The following is a 22,853-nucleotide window of genomic DNA, read 5'->3' on the forward strand; positions in this document are numbered from 1 at the left end:
AGCTTTTATCATGAAATAAAAATTAGAGTGTAGTATTTCAGAGACAATAGCCAGAGTTAATATGTATATAGTACAGTGGCTGGAAAGCATGTAATCAGCTGTACAATATTTGTGAGAATATCTACAAATATTGTAAATTAACAGGGGAGAATGTAAGCAGCTTGATTAGGCCAAAAGCTAAAAGAGGGAGATAAGAGGCAGATATAATCATGTAAAACAAAATAGAATGTATAATTTCAGAGACAATAGCCACAAATACAGTTGCTGGGTAGTATATAAAGAGCTTGATTCTGCACAGTGCACAAGGGAAAGATAAGGCAGGTTTCATTAGGAAATACAAATTAGAATGTATTTTTCAGAGGAAATAGCCAGAAATATTTTACATTTGCTCAATAACACAATCAGGCTGCAAATTAAGTGTGTTGGTGAAACTCTGAAACCACTGTAGTGCTACCCCTGCAGGAATCGCTGGTATTTTGCCCAAGTCTTCCCCACTTTTGCTCCACAGCCAGGCACATGGTACATTCACACAGCCAGGTGCGCACACTCACTTCCGCTCGTTGTCTCCAATGACCAGTCTAGGGGTTTTGTTTTGTTGCTTTATTGTAGAACTTGGATAGAGGGATATAGTAGGATACTCCAAAGTGAACTATTCACACCGAGGACTCTAACTTCCTTTCCTAGTGAAACATGACTGAAAGTCCCTGCAAAGGCACATGCAGACTTCTTCACAGCAGCAGCACAATGATTGCAGAACTGAGCAATGGACGGTTCTGGACAAAGCTCTAAGAACACTAGCCAGCATTCTTCTTTGTGTGGGCCCTCAGCTGACTTAGAGCACAAGAAGGTATAACTGTCTAAGAATCCTTGTATCTGTACTGTTTGTACAAGGCTCCTGAACCTCTACCAGCAGCCTTCTCTCTACGTGATACCAGACTAGATGCACTGTAGACTCTCCCTCTATCAGCGATTGTCAGGCCAGGGTTGCCACACATAATTTAGGCTCTCAGATGTCAGATCCCATCTGAAGCCACATGTCAGCAATTTAGGCCCTCTGGTCGCCCACCTGAGGCCACATGGCCACAGGTGCTGGGGAGGCAACCCCCCCCCCCCCAGTCTGGTGTAATCCTCTCCTGGGAAGGACTCATGCTCCCATCTGCATGGTTTCTGCCTACTGTCCAGAACTTTCCATGGTTGCTAGGACACAGTGAAACTTCAAGACAGCTTGAGCAGCACCAGAGCACACTGAGCAGACTACACTAGCTGATCACAGCTTTCTGTTCAGCAGACAGAAATTTAATTTATCTAGCTATCTCCCTGTTAAGCAGAGAAACCAAAAATTATATTACACTCATCCTAGCACCTACCTAGGAGGGTGCTGCGCCACTAATAGGTGAAAATATAGGCTTAGATTTTCTCTAAGCCCGGGTATCTATAGAAGTCCCTGGAGTGGTCAAAGTATTATGTTGAAGGATGAGAGCACCACAGGTTTGTGCCAAATCCAGTAGAAGTTTATTTCAGGTCAGAGAATATAGCTAATACATTTGGGGGGTTGACAACTCCCACTTCATCTGGACTGAAGAATAAAATAACATAAAACAAAAGAAATGACAGGGAAAACATGTTGGAACAGTAACAGGAAGAAAAAAGGGGCATTATTGTAAAATGAACCAGCTGCTATAATTAATAGAACATAGTACATATTGCAGTGATGAGAGGTATCCCATTTGGAAGACTTTGTGGATAGTAGATAGAGAGAGCGAGAGAGGGAGAGACACATGACATTGTTGGGGAGTGAAGGCAATAATATAGTATTGCTAGAGAAATGACACGCAATGTAACAGCATGAAAGGAGGAACATAACAGTTTACAATTATAAAAGCATAATAGTTAGTGCTCTGATAGATGGAAGGATGCCAAGGGAAAGTGAAAGTAAAGTGTCTTAGAAAGAGACCACAAACTGCTAGCCCGACATCTGCTATGTACTACTAATTAAAGCTAAATGAAACCCTCCAATATTCACCTCCCCTGCCTTGCCAGTACTGACATCTTTTCTCCGGCTTCTTCTGGGTTTGGGGTCTTCAGCCATCTTGATTAGATGGACTGGGAATCATCTAACTTCTGTGCCTACACACTGTAGTTAATTCATCCTGGCATTGAGGTTTGCCAAGAATGTATACTAAACTGCGCTTGCACAGCTCAGTGTACATTCTAAAGCAACATGGGAGGGAGAAGCCTTTATTGCAGAACAGACATAGTATGTCTCTTCTACAATAAAAATTCTTCCTGCTTGCAGGTTTGTTAAGTCAGACCTAAATTCTGCTTTAATTTCCAGAAGAGTTTATGCAAGTTGCCTACAGTGGTATGGTTTTAGTTAGTGGCTGGCGGGAAAGAGTTAATGTGTGTGTGCTGCTATTCCAGGCCTTTTTGGATCCAGCCCAAAAGCAACCAGGGCTGAGCCCGCATTATGGAGATCCTTAGCCTGGCAACATGCCAGGTGCAGGAAGGAAGGAGTTAACAAATGCACCCATGATGTCCACGCTAGGTGCACAGTAATACCCCATTCTGTTACCAGGAGTGAGGTAACAGAGGTTCACTGCAGACTTCCTAAATGCAAAATTCATCAGGCAATAGTGAGTAATGACACGGGACAGCACTTTTCAGAGAAACTCTGCACTTTTCTTACTGTGCACAGTGTTAGGGCCCAACTCTAAGTTGGGGAACTGCCTTAAATCAGTGTTTCTCAACTCCAGTCCTCAGGGCACACTAACAGGCCATATTTTAAGTATTACTTTGGGGAGATACAGACTAGAATACTGCAATCACTGAGCAGCAACTGAAATCACCTGTGATGTATTTCGGTTTTCCTGCAAACCTGGCCTGTTAGTGTGCCCTGAGGACCGGAGTTGAGAAACACTGTGTTAGATATTCACATAACCGCTGTCCCCGCCTGGTCCCGGGCATTGGTGAGTGCTAAACGGTGAATGGTATCCCCACATGCAGGGCGAGTGGCCCTGCCCACAACTTGGCATAATCGTCAGGATGCACCAACCTAATGCACCTGAAGACCACCACTAAAGAGACCATGGCTGTAGTTAGTTAGCTAGAACTTGTCCAGGCTTGCCCAGATACCTGGTACGTGACTGCTGTGCTGCACTTCGGATTGGTTCCTGCTTCAGGCACTGTCACCAGACTGGCTGGAACCCTGATAAGGGGCATATAAAACAACCCGCATGGAGGCAGGGGCCTACACACTGACGCCGCCACCGCCGTGTCCTCATGCTGGGAGCGACGGCCATCTTTTGTAAGTCTTTAGTTTTTTGGCCATTGTTTACATATATGCTGCAGTTTTTAAAGTATTTAATAAATACTTCACTACGTGAGTGTAGCACTGCCCCTGTAAGGACTGCTGGATACTGACTCTGCGGGCTCCCCTGGTTACCAACACATGGTTATGATAAGATAAAGCTCCTGGATCCCTCCTTGCTCCTAACAGGAATAAAAAGTCTAGAGGGTGTTTTTTTTTTTTTGATTTTTTGGTATTTGGGATGGGAGAAGAGAATAGTGGGATACTCCAATTAAACTATTCACAACATTTGAGGACTTCTATCTTCAAATCTCTGCTGATAGATATGTAACAGCCAGGCTGGTAATTTACCCTGCCATTGGGATGAATGGGGTTCAGTCTCTTGTTTTCTTTACTCTCTCTAACAAGGAGACTTGATGGATGATCAGCTATCTTCAGGACACTCTCCCTAGCATCCTCTTCTTGCTGACACCCATACACTGACTATCTTATGAGCAGGGGTGGCCCCCCTCAGGTCAGGCCCCTTGACACGAGTTCCTGTACTCACGATACTGCAGAAACAGAACCTCCAGTGTCTCCCCTCTCAGTCAGCTTCCCTGGACCTTTGGGTTCTGCTCCTATCGACCACTCTTCTGGCCCTCAGAATGCCCTCCTGAGACCGCATGGCACCTCTACAGAGGAGGAGCCAACCGTCCCCTCCTACTGGGACTCTGCTCTCCAGCGAAAGACCCCCAAGCACATGTGCTCTTGGCTTTTATACAGTATCCCAACATGCACTAAGGCAGTCTGCCTTCTGCCAATCATCAGGACTGTATCAAAAGCCTATGCACCCATTCGTCGGGTTTCCTCCCACTGTCCAACATGCCTCCCCATTGGACCAGCATGAAACACTCTCTAGACTGAATGAATTGAATGCTGAGCACAATGAACAGACCTCACTAACAGATCCAGCTCTTTGGTAGGTAGAGAACAATATAGATTTACCTGCAGCCCCTCTGGTAAGCAGACAGAGCTTCAAACCAGACTTTCTCCCTAGCACATACCTAGGGGGGTGCTACATGAGCATCATTTTGGCTCCCGTGTGTGAGCTTTGTTTTGCACAGTGCCAGTCTCCTATGAGGTTTACCCTGATGATTACAACTCTGAATGGGATTTCACCAGGCTCCAGGCTATTAATACAAGGCTCATAGTGATCTGATATCTGGTGAGTGCTTACAATGGTGAAGGGATGCCACAGTTAAGGAGCGTTGAGCAATACTCTGGCTTGCCAGATTTGCTATTTGGAGGCTGAAGAGTGGGAAATTTGAGTGGAGAGAGATAAACAGTTTTGCTTTTGACTGCTGGTGACTGTTGTTTGCATTTTAAGAAGCTCTTTCCTTGTAGTTTTTTTTTAGGTTTTTTTTTTTTTTACTCTTTTTTTTCTGTCACTTTTTAAATAGCCTTTTTTTTCTTTCTTTCTTTCTTTCTTTCTTTCTTTCTTTCTTTCTTTCTTTCTTTCTTTCTTTCTTTCTTTCTTTCTTTCTTTCTTTCTTTCTTTCTTTCTTTCTTTCTTTCTTTCTTTCTTTCTTTCTTTCTTTCCTTCCTTCCTTCAGACTACTAATTAAGGGGAGTGGTTAATTGGTCACAGGTGCTTCAGGTGCTTTTTAAATTTATGCAGGACTCCTTTCTTAGCTTGCTCTTTTTTGAGCTTGCCACCTTTTTGCTTGCTGGATCTCTGAGCAAGTGGATCTTGACTAAGTGGTGGGTTAAAAACTAGAGTTTAAAACAAGAGATTATAACAGGAGTCTTCTGACCAATAAGTAACATCTGAAATTTTCTATTAGTTGTATTATTGTTGTAACCGGGAAAATGTGTGCTAGCAAGATTGAAGGCTTTGTGCAGTGCACAGTGTGCCGCATGTATACAATAACAGGGCAACCGCTCCAAGAAGGATACCGCTGCGACAGATGTGAGCAGATTGCCCTTCTGGAAGCTCACATTAGAGATCTGGAGGAGCAAATTGCAACACTGGGCAGAACTGACAACCTTGAAAGGGGTCCTCTGCTCGCTGAGCAGGTGGCTAGTGGGGTTATTGGGGAGGGTGGAGGGTGGAGGGGTAAGTCAGGTTTATCAGGTAGGAAGATGGGTTAATACAGTCAGAGGGAGTAGTAGAGGCTCACAGAAAAGGAAGGCCAGCCCTGGGTTTAAGCACACCAACAGATTTGCCATGTGGGGTGAAGATGTGGGGGTGGCAAGCTCAGAGGTGGTAGCCCTAGATGTCACTGCTATCCCTAACAGCCGGGAGAGCAGTCCGTCTAGTAGAGGTGGTAGGTAGGCCTAGACAGTTGGTGGTAATTGGGGATTCTGTAATCAGAAGGACTGATAGAATAATTTGTCGCCAGGATCACCTCAACTGAATGGTTTGCTGTCTCCCTGGTGCCAGGGTTTGGCATGTGGTGGATCGGGTTGATAAATTACAGGGAGGGGTTGGGCATGACCCAGCTGTCTTTGTCCACATTGGAACCAATGACAGAATATATGGAAGGCGGAGGCTCCTTAAGAACCAATTTAATGAACTAGGCTGCAAGTTGAAGGGAAGGACCTCCAAGGTGATATTCTCTGAAATATTGCCTGTGCCATGCGCAACACAGGAAAGGCAGGGGGAGATTAGAGAGCTGAATGAATGGCTAAAGACCTGGTGTAAGAAGGAGGGATTAGGGTTTTTAAAGCACTGGGCTCACTTTCCATTGGTGTGCAAACTATATGCTAAAGATGGTTTGCACCTAAATGGAAGGGGGTCTTTTGTGCTAGGGGGGAGGTTTATGGGAAGGCTGGAGGAGATTTTAAACTAGGATTGAGGAGGGAGGGTGAATTTGATTATAATGGGGCAGACAGGTCAGACAGGGGTCAGCCCCTATTGGTGGGTGGAAAGGGGAAAGATGGGGGGAGAGTTATGGCAGAGGATAAGAAGGTTCCCATGTTACAAACAACCATTGGAAATTGTACTATTTGTATGAAAATTAAAAATATGCAAAATAAGGGTGCAAAATGTGACAATGAATTTAAGTGTTTGTTCACCAATGCCAGAAGTCTGCCAAGCAAAATAGGTGAGTTGGAAGCTCTGGTGAATGAGAAAAACTATGATTTAATTGGTATTGCTGAATCTTGGCTTCATTCTTCACATGACTGGGCTATTAATATTCCCGGCTATGCTCTCTTTTGGAAAGACAGGGTAAAACGGAGGGGTGGTGGTGTTTGTCTCTATGTGAGAAGTGATCTCAAAGTGAGTGTGAAAGAGGATGGAGAGTGTGCTGAATCTGAAGCAGTATGGGTTGAAATGTACATGGGTGTGCGTAATAGAAAGATTATCATTGGAGTTTGTTATAGACCTCTTAATGAGGAAGTGGGGACTCAGCTCCTGGCACAGATATAAAGGGCTGCAAGGGCTGGGACAGTGCTAATAATGGGAGATTTTAACTACCCAGACATTAACTGGAGTAATGGCACTGCTGGAACAGTTAAAGGGCAAAAATGTATAAACCTCTTACAAGACAATTTTATGGTGCAGTTTATTGAGGCCCCTACTAGAAATGATGCTCTGTTGGACCTGGTAATCTCAAACCATGCAGAGCTTATTAATAATGTTCATATAAAAGAACATCTGGGTAGCAGTGACCATAATATGATTTAATTTAATGTTAGCTGTAAGCAAAAAACGCAGACAGGAAATATAAAAACAATTAACTTTAAGAGAGCAAATTTTCCAAGGATGAGGGCTGCTCTCCTCGATTTAGACTGGGAGGAAATATTAGAATCAATGAGCACAGAACAGAAATGGGAAATTTTCAAAAAGACTTTATGCAAACTCATGCAAAGTATATTCCCATGGGTAATACATTTAAAAGGCTAAAAATAAAACATATGTTGCTCACGGCCAAAGTTAAAAAAGCTATAAATAAAAAGAAAAGAGCTTTTAAAAAATATAAAAATGAAGGAACACTGGGATACGTGCCTGGGGACCTGGGTACCGCCGGCCTCTTCAGCTTCCTTCCTGTTTCCTTCCTTCCCCCTTTCTTCTCTCTTTTACCTTTTTTCTTTTAGCCCCGCGTTTCCTGATCCTTTTTTCTTTCTCTCCCATCTGTACCTACTCGCACTTTCACCTCCCTGAGACTGGGATCTTCTATAGCTTTTATCCCTGCTACCTGTTCATTCCCTGACTGACTCCATGGTTTGGAGTTGCCGTTTCCTGCTCCTGCTCTGTACAGGAGCCCATCCGTCGGTACTACCCTGGTACCTGACACCCATAAATTTGTTGTAAATTGAGGTTGTTTCCTTGTTATCCAATCTGCCATCCTTTGTAACATTTGGCATGTCTGTTCTCTTGCACATCCAGGGGGGGACTGATCCCACCTTTCTGTTCCAGTGGACTATATTCTTTTTACAGCTATGGTAACCTTGGTGAAGTGCTGTTTATGATGCTGTTGTCAGATTGTACTGTTTCATCTTTACCTGATGTGCCTTCAGTCTGTTTGTATTGCAACCTCTTAGTAAATAAAGAATTAAAAAAAAAAAAAGATGAAGGAATTGTTACAAAGAATATAACATAATGTATAACATATGTAAAAAGGAAATCAAGGATGCAAAAATTCAAAATGAACGACAGATTGCAAAAGATAGTAGGACAAACCCCAAAAAAATTTTCAAATATATTAATAGTAAAAAGGTTAGGTCTGAGCATGTAGGCCCTTTACAAAATAATCAGGAGTGGGTGACTGGGGACAAAGAGAAGGCAAATTTATTAAATACTTTCTTCAGCTCTGTGTATACAAAGTAGCATGGTGGAGCTCCTGACCATAAAGAGGATGGTATTGCCACAGCCCCAAATTATCCACAATGGTTCAAAAGTGATATGATCCAGAAATATTTAGACAGAATAAGGGTGGATAAAGCGCTGTAATTTCAAAGCCTTTGTTTCTAATTTTTAGGGACTGGAATAGTACCACTGGATTGGCGAAGGGCCAATGGGGTCCCTACATTTAAAAAGGTATCAAATTCTTTGCCAAGTAACTATAGACCTGTTAGTTTACCTTCTATAGTCGGGAAGATACTGGAGAGTTTAGTAAAAGACCACATAGATGAGTTCTTGCTAGAAAAAAATATTTTAAGCAACAGACAGCATGGATTCATGACAGACAGAAGTTGTCAAACAAACCTGATTTCTTTTTATGAGGAGGTAAGTAAAACCTTGGACAGAGGGGTGGCTGTGGACGTAGTATACTACTGGGAGGAAGTGACCTCAGATCACTAGAGGCCAAACTTTCCCTGAGTCACAAGAAAATGGTGCCATAAGAATTGGTGAAGCACAGGGAAAATGGCTGCCGCCCATACAGTGTGGCCTGCCCACATTCAAGATGGCGCCCGAAAACGGCACCAAAACACCCAGCAAGGCAGAAAAGGGCTGTTGCCCATACATTGATGCAGCCTGGCTGCCCACACCCAAAATGGCGGCCGAACGTGGCGCTGGCGATCAGGAGCCCAGGAAACAAAGCCCCAGTGGGAATCAACCACAGGGACCTTCTCCAGTACAAGGTAGTAGCCATACACCCCCCCCTCTTGGCGTTAAACGCTACTATAGTGCCCCCATTAGGATCAGGGAAGGCAGGACCTGTCCTGACAGGCCAGGGTGATCTTACAAAGACCGCAGCTCTGACATCCCCAGGAGTGGGCCCAGATCCCCCCACCGATTATTGTCCCAGGGACACAGGGGGCAGTATCACTCACCATACCATGGACCATGGGCTCCGCTCCGAGGCAGCTCGCCTCCCACCCTGAGTGGGGGTGCTGCCAGCCAAGAAAGGTACGCTGTAACCAGGGTGTTCCAGGGTGATGCGTCCCAGCAAAAAAAGGATCTAGATTATCCAGTGCAAAACCTCAGCCCGGCTATCCCTTGTAGTTCACCAGGAGGATCCCCCTGACACTAGCTAGCGATAGTGAGTAAAGAAAATTAAACAGAAACATTTCTCATAGAAAATAAAAAACTGAGACCGGAGTCCTATCAGGGAAACCTAGGTCCTACTCCTAACACTAGGCAGCAAGAAACTGATTAGTAAGCTGAATGTGTCTGGGGTAATGTCTGAGGGGACAGCCCCTAAGGGTGTGTCTTGTGAAAAGTTTTTCTAAATACTTTCACTGCCTAGTCTACTCTTGTAGGTGGCGCATTACCCATTTGTGAGGAAACTATGAAGTGGCTGCGTCTGTCAGAGGACGTAAGAGAAACAGGGTTTAGTTGCACACATTTGCAAATACATGCATACGCCACAGAGTCCGGGCAAGGCATCTCATTTTCTGTGGACCTAGCTCTAATTTCTATGAGTCTCCAACAATGGAAGCACATGCAAATGTGTGCAACTAAACCCCTGTTTTTAACGCATACTAATGGACAGGTCAATAGCCGTTGCCTTTCCAATGCTCCTTGCTGTAGTGACCAGTTACAGGTGAGGGCAGTAACCACTTGTTTGTACTATTCATTATCAAAAAGGTGCAGGACATGGGTTGGCACCACCAGCTCCGGAAGTGTACGCTGTCCTACATCCTTCCCAGTCAGTAGCAAATTTACACAGTGGGCCTTGAAGATGTACACGCCCGCTAATGCTTGCTGGACCCTGTGTCTGTAGTAATTTGGACCCGCAATATGAACACAGTACCTTCCACATGATGATGAAAGACAGGGATGGAAAAAAATGGATGCTGGGTAACTGCCCCTGTGGTGCAGCACAGGCCATAAACTCACGGAAGGAGGCTGACTGCATCCAGCTGAAATAAAAGCAGCTATAAAGCCAGCAGTTTTGCCAAACAGGAATTGAGATCATGTTTTGGACACATTTTTCTTCAGCAGCTGCAGAAAAGAAATCTGACTGGTCATTCCACTCAAACCCCTTATCAGACTTCACTTCCTATTACTTGAAGCATTACAGTCCTGTCTGTCAGAGGGCCAGTACTGTCAGGTGGTTTTTAAGGAGAAACCAGGGGTCTAAACAGACCCCTGATATTTCACTTTTGAAATAAAGAAAGAGATTAAGGACACAGAGTCATATACTTTGTACTTTATCTACTACTTGCCCAAAGTAGATGTGTCTTAATAGCATTCATTCATATAAAATATAAAACAAAACAGCAAAAGTGTGCCTGTTTGTGGTATTATTAACAAGATCCAATGGTGCAAAGAACTTCTGTCTATTTATATAACCATACTTGTAAGGAATAATTGTATGGGGTATTAAAAATAGTGTGCAGGGTTCAGAGTGGAGTGCAGTATGTTAAAGCATTAAAAGATACTGTAAAACAATAAAATCAGCTTTTGCAGCAAAATTTACCTTCAATCCAGAGATTTTGCCAGCAGTCCTTTATTCTCCAGAATAAACCAAAAAGTCTTTTATTCTCCAGAATGTACCAAACTCACCCCCACTTCTTCTTGGATACAGCACCCACCTATTTGCCTTTGTAGCCACCATCTTGGACACTTATCTCCTGGCCAGAGGCTCACTCATGACATCCTTGGTCAGAGGCCTTAATTTTCAGAATAACGGAACACACAAATGCATTTACAGCGATGACATACTATTAGAACCTTCGGCACAGAACGCCATATATAAGGTCAGACATTCTGTAGGCGTTATTTACAGATATTTATTCAACTTTAAGTCAGGCCTTCTTCCCTCTCCTCTTTTGGAGCACCATAGAATTGGGACCAGCTGCCTGCGTATACTAATTCCACAACATTAAGCTTCCATCACTGAGTCACAGCTGAGGGTCAGGACAAGGGGCTTCCATTAGTGTACCAGTTTCCTCCTAGTGTCCCTTCTACAGCCTTGCCCAGCTGGGCACAGTCCCATATAAACAGATTCATTCCTAGCCCCCCCTCCCCAGCTACTAACATATGAGCACTACAGCTATTCCTTCCATGATCTGCAGCACCTCACCTGGGAATTTGGCCCTGCACAGGGCCCTTTGGATCAACACAGTACAGGTTTACATCTTTGCAACTCTGGGGTGTCCTGTTCCCAAACGCTGCACTCTCTGGGCCCAACCTATAGCTTGCATTTATGTGGGCACGAACTCCACCCATTACATCACTAGAGGAGGGATTTTTCTAAGGGGGATCTAATACCTGATTACAACTTTCTATTTACCATATCATAATGGAAACGGGATTCTAGTGGCAGACCAACTAACTACACCTTTCAACATGTTAGATGTTCTAGAAGGCTAGCATCAATCAACCAGCTTCCTCTGAGTCCAGGTCATCATGGACCCATTTCAGCCTGTGACTGGACAGCAAAATGAGAATCAGCAAAACAATAAGCTCATCTCACTGTCACTCTGCTTTCTACTTCTATTAGGATGCTTTTCATAAGCATACTGTATGAACTAATAGAGCCCCCTATAGTGCATCTTCATCTCACACTATAGCCCTGCAAGAGGTTTATACCAGGTTAGATGCAGGTAATTACATTACTTGCATTTAAAATAAACATTTATTGATGTAATAATGCTGAACATTGTGAATAAATACCCTTTCAGTAACTGCCACCCCCCCCCCCCCCCCTCCTACACACACTGCAAGGTTTTAACTGCTGATTAAAATTAGGGGTAGAGGAATAGGGTGTATACCCTTACCTATTCTTCTGTCTGGCAGGCTTCCTCCATGCTGTGCACCCAAAAAAAAATGTATTTTTTACTTTTTCTTATAAAAAATATCCAATAAAATCAATTTTTGTCATATATTTAGGTCAATGTGTATTTAGCTAAATGTCTTTGATAAAAAAAAAAAACTCAATAAGCATATATTTTTATGGTTTGCACAAAAGTGATAGCGTCTACAAACTGTGGTGAATATACAGTACTGGAATTTACAGCTTTTACTTTCTGACTGCCTATCTCATTTCTTGAAGTGCTAAAATGGCAGGGCCATACAAAACCCCCCAAATCACTCCTTTTTTAGAAAGTAGACACCACAAGAGAGGCGTGTTGAGCCCATTGAATATTACATTTTTTTGTTACAGGTGTGTGAAAAAAATATATATATATTTTTTTTTTACACAGTTGTCATTAAAATGATATATTGCTTACGCATGCCATGGATATATGTGGAATTACACCCCAAAATACATTCTGCTGCTTCTCCTGAGTATGGGGATACCCCATGTGTGAGACATTTTGGCAGTCTAGCCGTGTACTAGACCCCGAAAACCAATCACTGCCTTCAGGCTTTCAAAGGGCGTAAATTGTTGATTTCACTCTCACTACCTATCACAGTTTCGGAGGGCATGAAATGCCAAGATAGCACAAAACCTCCCCAAATTATCCTTTTTCGGAAGGTATACATCCTAAGCTGTTTGCTGGGAGGCATGTTTAGTCCATGGAATGTTTTATATTTTGTCACAAGTTTTAGAAAAATCACAGCTATCTGCTGAGAGGCATGTTGAGTATTTTGCAGATCTTGCTTTTTGTCACAAAGTTTTGAAAATTAAAAAAAATAAAAATAAAATACATTTTCCTTTTCTTTCTTCATTTTCCAAAATAAATGAGAGCTGCAAAATACTCACCATGCCTCTTAGCAAATAGCTTGGGCTATCTTGACATTTCAGGGCATCCGAAACTGTGATAGATAGTGAGAAAGAAAAATGAGCAATTTACGCCCTTAGAAAACCTGAAGGCAGTGATTGGTTTTCGGGGTCCTGTACACAGCTAGGCTCCCAAAAAGTCTCACACATGTGGTATCCCTATACTCAGGAGAAGCGGCAGAATGTATTTTGGGTGTAATTCCACATATACACATGGCATGTGTGAGAAATATACCATTTAGTGACAACTTTGTATAAAAAAAAAAAAAGAAATTGTAATTTTCCCGAAACTTGTGGCAAAATATAAAATATTCCATGGGCTCAACATGCCTCTCAGCAAATAGCTTGTGGTGTCTACTTTCCAAAAAGGGGTAATTTGGGGGGTGTTAAAACTGTCCTGGCATTTTATGCCCAATATTAAAAGCTTATGCCACACATCACCCACTCTTCTAAGCACTTGAAGACCATGCCTTTTCTGACACTTTTGTTTACGTGAATTTTTTTTTTTTACTAGAAAATTACTTTGAACCCCCAAACATTATATATTTGTTTCAAAGCAGCTGCTCTACAGAACAAAATGGTGGGTGTTTTTTTTTTTTTTTTTTTGTCACACGGTATTTGCGCAGAGATTTTCCCAACACAATTTTTTGGGGAAAAAAAAAACTTTTTTTAAATTCATTGCACGAATACACAATACATTGTTTGGTAAAATATAAAAGATAATCTTATGCCGAGTACATAGATACCAAAAATGACATGCTTTAAAATTGCGCACGCCCGTGCAGCGGCGAAAGACTATCTACATTTTTAAAAGTCTTTAAAAGCCTTTACAGGTTACCACTTTAGATTTACAGAGGAGGTCTACTGACTGAATTACTGCCCTCGATCTGTTGTTTGTGGCAATACCTCACATGCATTATGCAATTGCTGTTTACATATGACACCAGACCCATGCGTGTGTACGCCTTTGCGCACAACCACGGGGGGGGGCAGGGGTGGATCGATGTGGATGAAGAAATCTCTGCCAAAAAGTGTGTGGTATGCCCACCATTAGACCTCCCAGCATCCACCCACTTCTAATGATTGTCATAAATGCAATGTTTTTTTTTCCTTGTTCAGCCCATGAAAAAAAAAGAATATAACAGATTCCTCCATTCACATCGATCCATGTGGATGAAGAAATCTCTGCCAAGAAAAGTGTTAAAAAATATATGGCGAAGCATAGGGGGATCCACCCCCTAAGTCCACCCCATCACTTATGTTTCGCAATATATGCTCTTTTTTTTAACTGCGGTGGTGAAATCATATCCTACAGTGCTGCAATCATTGATTTACGTATATGCTGAGAGCAAACGCTGTTGTTGTCAGGATAAACAAATCAGTACTGCAGCTGATGGGTGTACCTGCAAAACAAACAATGGTTAACAATAAAACACAGTAACAATAAAACATTACAATATAATAGTATACAGTGTAGTAAAACAGTAGAATGGTGGTATCTGCAAAAAGAACTATGGTTAGCAAAGAAAAACAGTACCAACAAAACATTACAGTATAGCAGTATATTATAAAGTACAGTAAAACAATAAGAACAGAAAATTACTCAATAAACTGACAACTATTGTTGGCTTTTTTATTTATTTGGGGGTTTGTAACTTTTTTTTACACTTCTTTGTAACTGCAAAAAACTTTTAACATTCCAGGCTAGGATCTCTCAAAATGCAATTGCCATCTAACATCTTTCCAGACCCTGTGTGAAAGTGTGCCCTAGACTGTACTAATTACTGGTGTGTGGTAACGACGGCAACTGTCTCCAATGCAGAGACCAGGTTGGCCAGGACAGGAGGGACAAAAAAAGCGGGTGTCACGCCTATCGTTTTCTATAGACACAACATCTACTTTGGGGTGCTCCTTGGGTAGAGGTACCTGGGAGGACATCTGGAAAATGCCTCTCATGCAGCCGGCTCACTGCATCTGGATTGTGAATTTGGGCCACAGCAACTTCTGATAACCGAAGGGCTGTGATGATCTGTTCCTGTAATTTTAGGAAGGATCCACTTTTTCCTGACACTTTGTATAGCACATAAACGTTCAGCAGAGCCGATTGGAATAAGTATACAGACACTTTCTTGTACCAGCGTCTGGCCTTACGGGTAATTAAGTAAGGCGCCATCATATGGTCATTGAACTCCACCCTTCCCATGTTAAGGTTGTGTTCGTGGACACAGAGGGGCTTCTCAACAACATCAGTCGCCATTGCAATTTGGACTGTCGTATCTGCGTGAATGGAGGACAGAACGAAAACATTCCATGTGTCCCTCCACTTCACTGCAAGCTATTTTTTACACTTCAAGCAGGCTCTTCCCCCCCCCCCCCGTCTAAGTCAGGAATCTACAAGAATCAAAAAGGTGACTAAAAAGTGGCACGCTTGTGCAATAATTGTCCACATATAAATGGTACCCCTTTCTGAATAAGGTTGACACAAAGTCCCAAACAATCTTGCCACTGCTCCCTATGTAATCTTGGCAGCTGGGGGGCTCCACATTGCTATCTTTTTTCCATTGTAAATCCGGAAACTACATGTATAGCCTGTTGCCCTGTCACAGAGCTTATACATCTTAACCCCATATCTGGCACGTTGCTGAGGAAAAACTGTTTTAAAACAAGGCGGCCAGAAATTTTAATCAGGCACTAATCAACGCAGACAGCTTGTTGGGGCATATACAAGGCTGCAAACTTTTGGTCGAAGTGATTTAGGAGGGGCAGAATTTTGTGGAGCTGGTCATATCCAGGGTCACCCCGAGGACAACAGAGTTCATTGTCACTGAAATGCATGAACTGGAAGATTTGCTAGTATCTAGTCCTGGCCATGGCAGCAGAGAACACGGGCATATGATGAATTGGGTCAGTGGACCAATATGACCACAACTCTGTCTTTTTAGTAACGCCGATGAGGAGGGATAGGCACAGAAAGGTTTTAAATTTGGAAACAGTGATATACTTTTCCATGCAAATTCTCTGGTAAGAGTCAAATTTGGATTAGCAGCGATAAATTGATCGGCATATAAATTGCTTTGGTCCACAATAGATCTGTACAGATCTTCTGTGAAAAACAGCTCATAAAAACCAAGGGGAGTAAAATCATCTGTTTCCAACTGAATTCCGGGTCGGCCAGTGAATGGGGAAAGTATGGGCGTTGTGGAAGTAGTGGTTTCCCAATCAGGATTTGCAAGTGCATCAGGAAGGATTCTATGGGTTCTATGGCCCTGTCTTCAAATTCTTGGTGACTGCGGGACACTACTTGTGCTAACCACCGCACCAGCTTGAACTGCACTTATGGGACCCGCCACGTCACCAAGTGTTACTGCAGTGCTGGTTTGACAAAGACCAGGATATACTAAGCTGCTGGTGCTTGCCAGTTCACCAGAAGGTTGAGCGGCACTAGTACTGACACTCTGCTGCATACGAGAACCCTGCGATTGTTGCACCTCAGCAACAGAAAAAGGGGGTCGGGTACGCCTGACCTTAGCAGGGACAACTATTCCATCATTAGAGCTTTCTGTCAGGGTGCCACTGCTCTCTACAGGTTTGAATACTGAGCCTGATTCTGACAGTGAGGCTTCCCCATCGCTCCCATCTGTCATGCTCAGCATCATGTAGGCCTCTTCACTAGTGTACCTCTGTTTGGACATTTTGGCCAATAAATATATAGGTACCTAGTGTGACTCACAGGTAAAAAAGCACCTGGTTGTCAAGGACTGTTTGAACCGCTACCACAAAATGTCACTGCTAGTGCTAGCAGAGATCAGGCCTGACTCTGCTAACACTGCAGTTTAGTGTGCTGTGTATTGGAAGTAACAGTATTCTGCTGATACTGCACTTCTTAGGGGCTGGACGGAGGGGCTAAACGCAGGTGCTGGCAGGTGTCTGGACTGGTCCTGCTAATGCTGTGTTTTGGAAACACTATACTATATTATTGGGGACACTAGTATTGTTCTGATCTGATAAAGATATTGATCTGTTCAGACGCTATACTAGTAATGGAGGTGTTTAGTGTGTGTGTGTTACCGGCAATCAAAGGGTTAGAATTTATTACTAAATATGTGGTGGGAAATCTGACGCTGTCCTGGATTGGTGCTAACTACTGGTAACGCTAACTGACGTCACCTGTGACACTAATACAGTGATCAGAAAAAATATCTGTACACTATAATAGTGACACTGTGACAGGGCAATGGAGGGGTAACTGGGGGTGATCAGGGGGTTGTATATTTTATTAGGGAATATATGGCGGGTACCCTAAACCTATCTGGGACTGCCTCTAAACTACCCCTAACTGCCGCTCACGCTAACTGGCGTCACAAGTGACACTAATACAGTGATCAGTAAATTATCTGTATACTGTATATAGTGACACTGTGACAGGGAGTAAAAGGGTTAACTGGGGGGGTTATCAGGGGGTGAAAAATGTGCCCATGTGTACTGGTGTCAGTGTAGTGCTTGTGTACTCACAGTTAATGCTCTCTCCTCTCACGTGGAACCAAAAAGGGCTCCAGGAGAGGAGATTGCATCATTTCTTGTGCCTGTGTTTACATTACATTACGAACATTCTGCAATTGGTCAGAACCCATCACCAGGTCCAAATATCATTCTTAACCGAATCAGCACATCGCGGGGACAGTTACGTCGGTTTACGCAGCTGAGCCACCTTGCCGCAGTAAAACTGCAGTGGGTGGTCAGCACCAGGTTAACAAGCCTTTTCCGCTTACAAGGCAAGGGGCCCCACTGCAAGGGTATTTTTGTTTTAACGCTGGAGCTTAGCTTTGAAGTAGAATTTTAGGCAAAACCTAACTGCTCTTATAAATGATCTCTCCCCCTCCTAACACCTACTCTTATTAGGCTATGTAAGAACACGTTGTATACTTACCTATTTTCAGACTGCTTTGGTTCAATCACTAACCTGCCTTGTGTCAGCTAGCGGGGACTACAGGGGGGAGGAGAGGGTGCTCGACAATGGCTGATAATGCCTGGGAGTGGTGACATCACTCCTAGGCTTACTATGTCCCATTCATTGTTGGTGACCCCTTCTTTCCCCTGCAGCTGCCACTGCCTGCCACAGGGGGGCCAGATCATGTGACCAGACTGGAGTTGCCTGAAAAAAGGTAATGTCAAGTACCTGATAGGAGACTGAAATGACGAGGTTAGCCTCTCTTATATCTCCAGCGAGGGCCCTACTGAAGGTGGAACAGAGGGTACCGAGGGACAGAAGGAACAGGAGTGCCTGTGGATGTTGATGGAAGAACTTGCAGCTGGAGATTACATTTCAAGGAGACTGGCAAGTCAATGGATCAGGAACAGTAGTAGTGTTCAGAAGCCCAGGTTAAAGGGACACTCTGCTTAAGCTGTTGGTTCAGGACAGGCAGCTTGTCAGGGCTCTCAACAGACTTGAGGCAGGAACACTCAGCGGTGCACAGAGCTGGAACAGCAGACAGATCAAACAGGCACATGAATAGCCAGGGTCATCAACAGGCGGGCAGCGAGGTACCAAATCATGACCAAAGCCAAGGTCAGGAACGGAGCTGAGTCAAGAATAAATGACAAGACAGGAGCAGAATACAAGGTCAGGTCAAGAGCTAGCCAGTGTTCTGTTAGATTAGCAAATTCAAGACTTGGCTGGATGTAACAAGATGTTCGCTGCCACTTCCGTTAGCTGATCTGACAGGTTTGCTAATCTGACGGAACTCAGGTTAAGCAATGAGGGAATCATGCAGGATAAACACAGGGAACAACTGAAGATCAGTCAGCACATAACATGGGAAGGAGCATCCTTTAAATGGCCTGTGTGGCACCAACAGGAATTGTGCGCGTGCGCGTTCACATTCGTGAATTCTTCAGTTCACAAAATGTTGCATGCAGACAGCAATAGCTCATGTTTATTGATTCTGTCAAACTGGTCTAAAACTGACCCTTGTAAACGTTTTAATAGATTTGCAATTATGTAACTGTTTAAAGCAGTGCAGAAAACTTAGCACACATTAAACAAAGAACTAGAGGGAGAATTTATAGTTACATAGTAGACAAGATCTGATGCTTTAACTGTGGCATGCCCGTATACTTTTTTAGTTTATGCTACCATCCATGTAATGGATATGCTGCAATAAATTTCACAGACAGAAAACTGAATTACACACTGGAGGGTACACCAGCTCATAAATCATTGAAAACCAGGTCATCTCAGTTTAGAAGACAGGAGTTGTAAATCTGTGAACAAATGGATGGTGGGGCTGTATGCATTTTAGTACTGTACTCTAAATGTTTCCTGCCTGATTCTTTTGAAACTTAGGATAATACAGTGGGTTTTGATTATGTTACATTGCAGCAGATGACAAGCAAGACAGACCACTCCCCAGAATACAATACAGAAACATTTCTCACATTCAATTTTGCTACTTAAAAAGGATCAAAACTTTAACTGTAACTTAATTGATAAATGTAAGTAGGCAGGTTCTGTTGCAGAAGAGACATGCTATATCTCTCCTGCAATTAAACTAATTTATCTGCCCATTTGTAATCATCTTTAAAATGTTCACTGAGCTGCACATGCACAGCTCAGTGTGCATTCTCAGTATATCTCAGTGCTGGAATGAATAAACACTTGTGCTCACGATTAAACATCAGGAAAAAGTTTTGGCAAAGATGCCGGCACCATGCAGAGATCTGAGCCAGGGTTGTCACACGAGCTGTACTTCAAATATGTTTGCCTTAGCTTATTTCCAATACATGGTAGAAAATTGTGACTAGTAGTTTACATAAGAAACATAATGCTACATGTACACTGGCTACCCCTAAACGTAACTCTCCTGGCAGCAGAAAAACACTAAACGTGGCAAAAAAGCAGTACCACGTTTTTGCTCCATTTGTGCTACGTTTAGCACTTGGAGTTTATTCATTTCATTGGTCCGAGTACTTGCCATCGAAATTATTAGATGCCCAAGCCCTAAACACGGCTAGCGCTTAGGAGTGTTTACACAGGTTTATGCAGCATGTGGCATTTTTTGACATTTAACTGCCCCTAAGCTCTGCTGCTTCCTAACTCTTCTAAAAGCGCACGTGTACATGGACACATAGGTTTTTGTTGAGTTCAGCGGCTTTGGCAAAAAAATCACCAAAATCTCCTAAACTAACGTACATGTAAAAACAGAAAAGATTGGCCCGCGGGACTTTGTATGAGGTGGGTGCTAGTGGCTGGAGATGAAATGAATAGCACAATAAATATGTAAAACAATATATGCTTTATTACATTGTATAGACAAATATTGCGAATAATGATGACATGTATAAATATCACATAGCAAAGCTCAATGGCCATATTACATAGTGTATACAACATGCACAATATTAAGACGCATATAGGCAAAGTATCCTGGTGTAACCACTTAGTTTCAATGATAGCCTTGATATAGTATTGAAGTTCCATGATGGTAGATTGTAATACATAATGATCTGACGCATTTCGGGAGCTACATCTCCCTTCTTCAGAGATCAATGTATTTAAGTTTATCTACAAAAGAAAAATATGTTTGAGTATACATTAGAGGATATGAGAATTTGGGTAAAAAATCGCAAAGGAGTAATGATAATTCAGAAGGAGTATGAAATACTCACAGGTCAATGAAACTTAATGGAAGTTGGGTTCCCGCGTAGAAGCGGCGGACCAAAGTCTGACTCGGGAGCTGAAGGGTCCCATAGAGCAGCCAGAGAGAGGGGGGTCCGTGGCAGGTGGGTGGTGAAAAGATGATGGGGAAATTAACCTTCCAAATCTAAAGTGTGTATGGAGAGAGAGGAAAATTATCTAAGGACTGTTAGGCTGCTATATAATTTTTGGGGGTTTAGATACACTTTCAAAGGCATACTCCTAAATGAAAAAAGTAGATTTGTCACTTTTATACATTTATAAATAAGTGTAGAAGTTACCACTATCAAAAATCATCAGAAAAGGTGGTAGCACACCATACTATTAGAGTATTCAGGCATTGCTTATATAGAAAATATTATAAGCTAAGAGCAAAACTTTGGCATGTACTTAAGCCAAGTTCATTATGTATTTAGTCTACTCCCAGCATACCCTTGGTTTAGGCTGCAGTTCATGTCATGGCCCTCAGGTCATGGCCCTTGGTTCCCCCAACTGGAAACAGCTAATGAGTAGAGAAGAAACCAGTACGATAGTAGTGCAGAGTCCTAATCCATACACAGGTCAATGGTCAAGGCTGCAGGCTGTACAGACATCGACCTGCTGGGAGCTGCACAACTACTGCTGCAGAAGTCTTCTGATTGAGAGTATAATTGTAAGCATGGCATGGAGGCAGGCATTTATGTGCATTTTTGCTTTGCACATGCAGGTTTACTTTAAATTAAATATGATAAAATCAATAGAAGCAAATCTTTCAGTTGCATACCACTGTGCAGGAAAGTGACTGATCTCTGCATATGCTGAAAGCACTGGAGAAATATGTCCACGGTCACACGGTCATAAACAGAGATCAAAAGACAGAAACAATCAAATCTAGACAGAAACAACAACAAATACATTTAGAAGTCAAATATTCTATACACGTTTTACTCCAACAGCTTCAAGTGGACCTATTCTATTGAAAGTCTCATGCCTACCAAAGTGAACTGCCTGCATACGTGTTTTAAAGATAATGCTGTTGCTAAAAAAAAAGTAAAAAATACATACATCAGCCCTGGCTTTCAATGCTTTGAGAGGCACAAGTGACATCACAGTGTCTTATTGTTGTCTCCTGGATTACCTGGCAAAAAGTGAAATTGAAGGGCCGCACCACTACTTTGCTAGCCAAACCAGCTCCTGACAAGCTCTCTGCTTACAATCACACGGAAAAAAACATTAAAGGTCTAGTTCACTTCTAGTCTATTGATGTTGTCAATCAAGTAATGATGAAGGGGGTGCTCTTGGACCCCTGAAACACGTTGGATACTTTTTGGATTGTCTCCCTGATTTTTATTGAACTAAAGTTGTTTCTGGACCACCTATCAGTTGGTGGCTCTACAATTTAAAATTTTGTTACTTTAAACCACAAGCTAAGGAGCTTTTGGAGATCCTTTGCCTAGGAACCAGATCATTTATATCAACATCAATACTTTAAGATAGCAATACCAGTCAGATAATCCTACTGGTCCAGTGCAAATTTTCCACTTTCCTCAACTCCTGAATTAGCTGGATCAGCTGGGCACTCAAATCCCATGAAAATGCACCCATGCAATTTGGCTGGAGTGTATTCAACCATGCCTCCTGGCAGCACTGGATGCCAGGTATTTTTTTTTAAATTTAGCAATAGCTTTATTTTTATATCACCTTTGCAATTTGACTTTGGGATTGAGCAGTTACTGTTAACGAAGGTGGACCATCCATGGAAGGTCTGCTTTCAAAATCTGAGGATAGCATCAGTCAATTCTTCTAAAAGAAATACGAGCTAACATTTCCAAAGTCCAATAAAGTAATTAGGTTTTACAAAGTAGTTTCTACAAAAACTGTAAAGGCCCCTTTCACACAGGCGGACCGTTCCGATCCGCCTGTCCTTTTTCAGGCGGATCTGAACGGATGCCCCATGCATCTCTATGGGGCATCGGATGTCAGCGGAGACATGTCGACTGACATCTGACCCGATCCCTCAAATCTAGGCGGATGGAAACCCTATTTTCCATCTGTCCAGTGGATCGGATGAGAACGGACAGATGTTCCATTCCCATCCGATTCCCCCATAGAGAACAGCGGGGACCTGACAGCTCTGTCTCCGCACACAGCGCGGAGACAGAGCTGCCATCCGTCTGCTCAGCGGGGGATCGGCGGATCGATCCCCCACTGAGAAAAACGGAGTCCGCCAGACGGACTCCCTGTGTGAAAGGGGCCTAAAAAGAATTAAAAA

The 22,853-nt window shown here is 42.9% G+C and overlaps 1 protein-coding gene and 1 pseudogene across 2 annotated transcripts in view; one reads left to right on the forward strand and one right to left on the reverse strand.

Moving 5' to 3' along the window:
* RAB32 (RAB32, member RAS oncogene family) overlaps positions 1-22,853 on the forward strand; it is a 168,529-nt gene that overhangs the window by 1,483 nt on the left and 144,193 nt on the right. The window lies entirely within an intron of this gene.
* The window catches only part of LOC309550183, a 63,844-nt pseudogene continuing 45,919 nt past the window's right edge, over positions 4,929-22,853 (reverse strand). Inside the window, exon 3 of the transcript in view lies at positions 4,929-5,059. The product of the transcript in view is annotated as an uncharacterized misc_RNA (transcript). The remainder of the gene's footprint in view (positions 5,060-22,853) is intronic.

The sequence above is a fragment of the Pelophylax lessonae genome (genome assembly GCF_965119305.1).
Source record: "Pelophylax lessonae genome assembly, chromosome: 3".
Classification (NCBI taxonomy): Eukaryota; Metazoa; Chordata; class Amphibia; order Anura; family Ranidae; genus Pelophylax; species Pelophylax lessonae.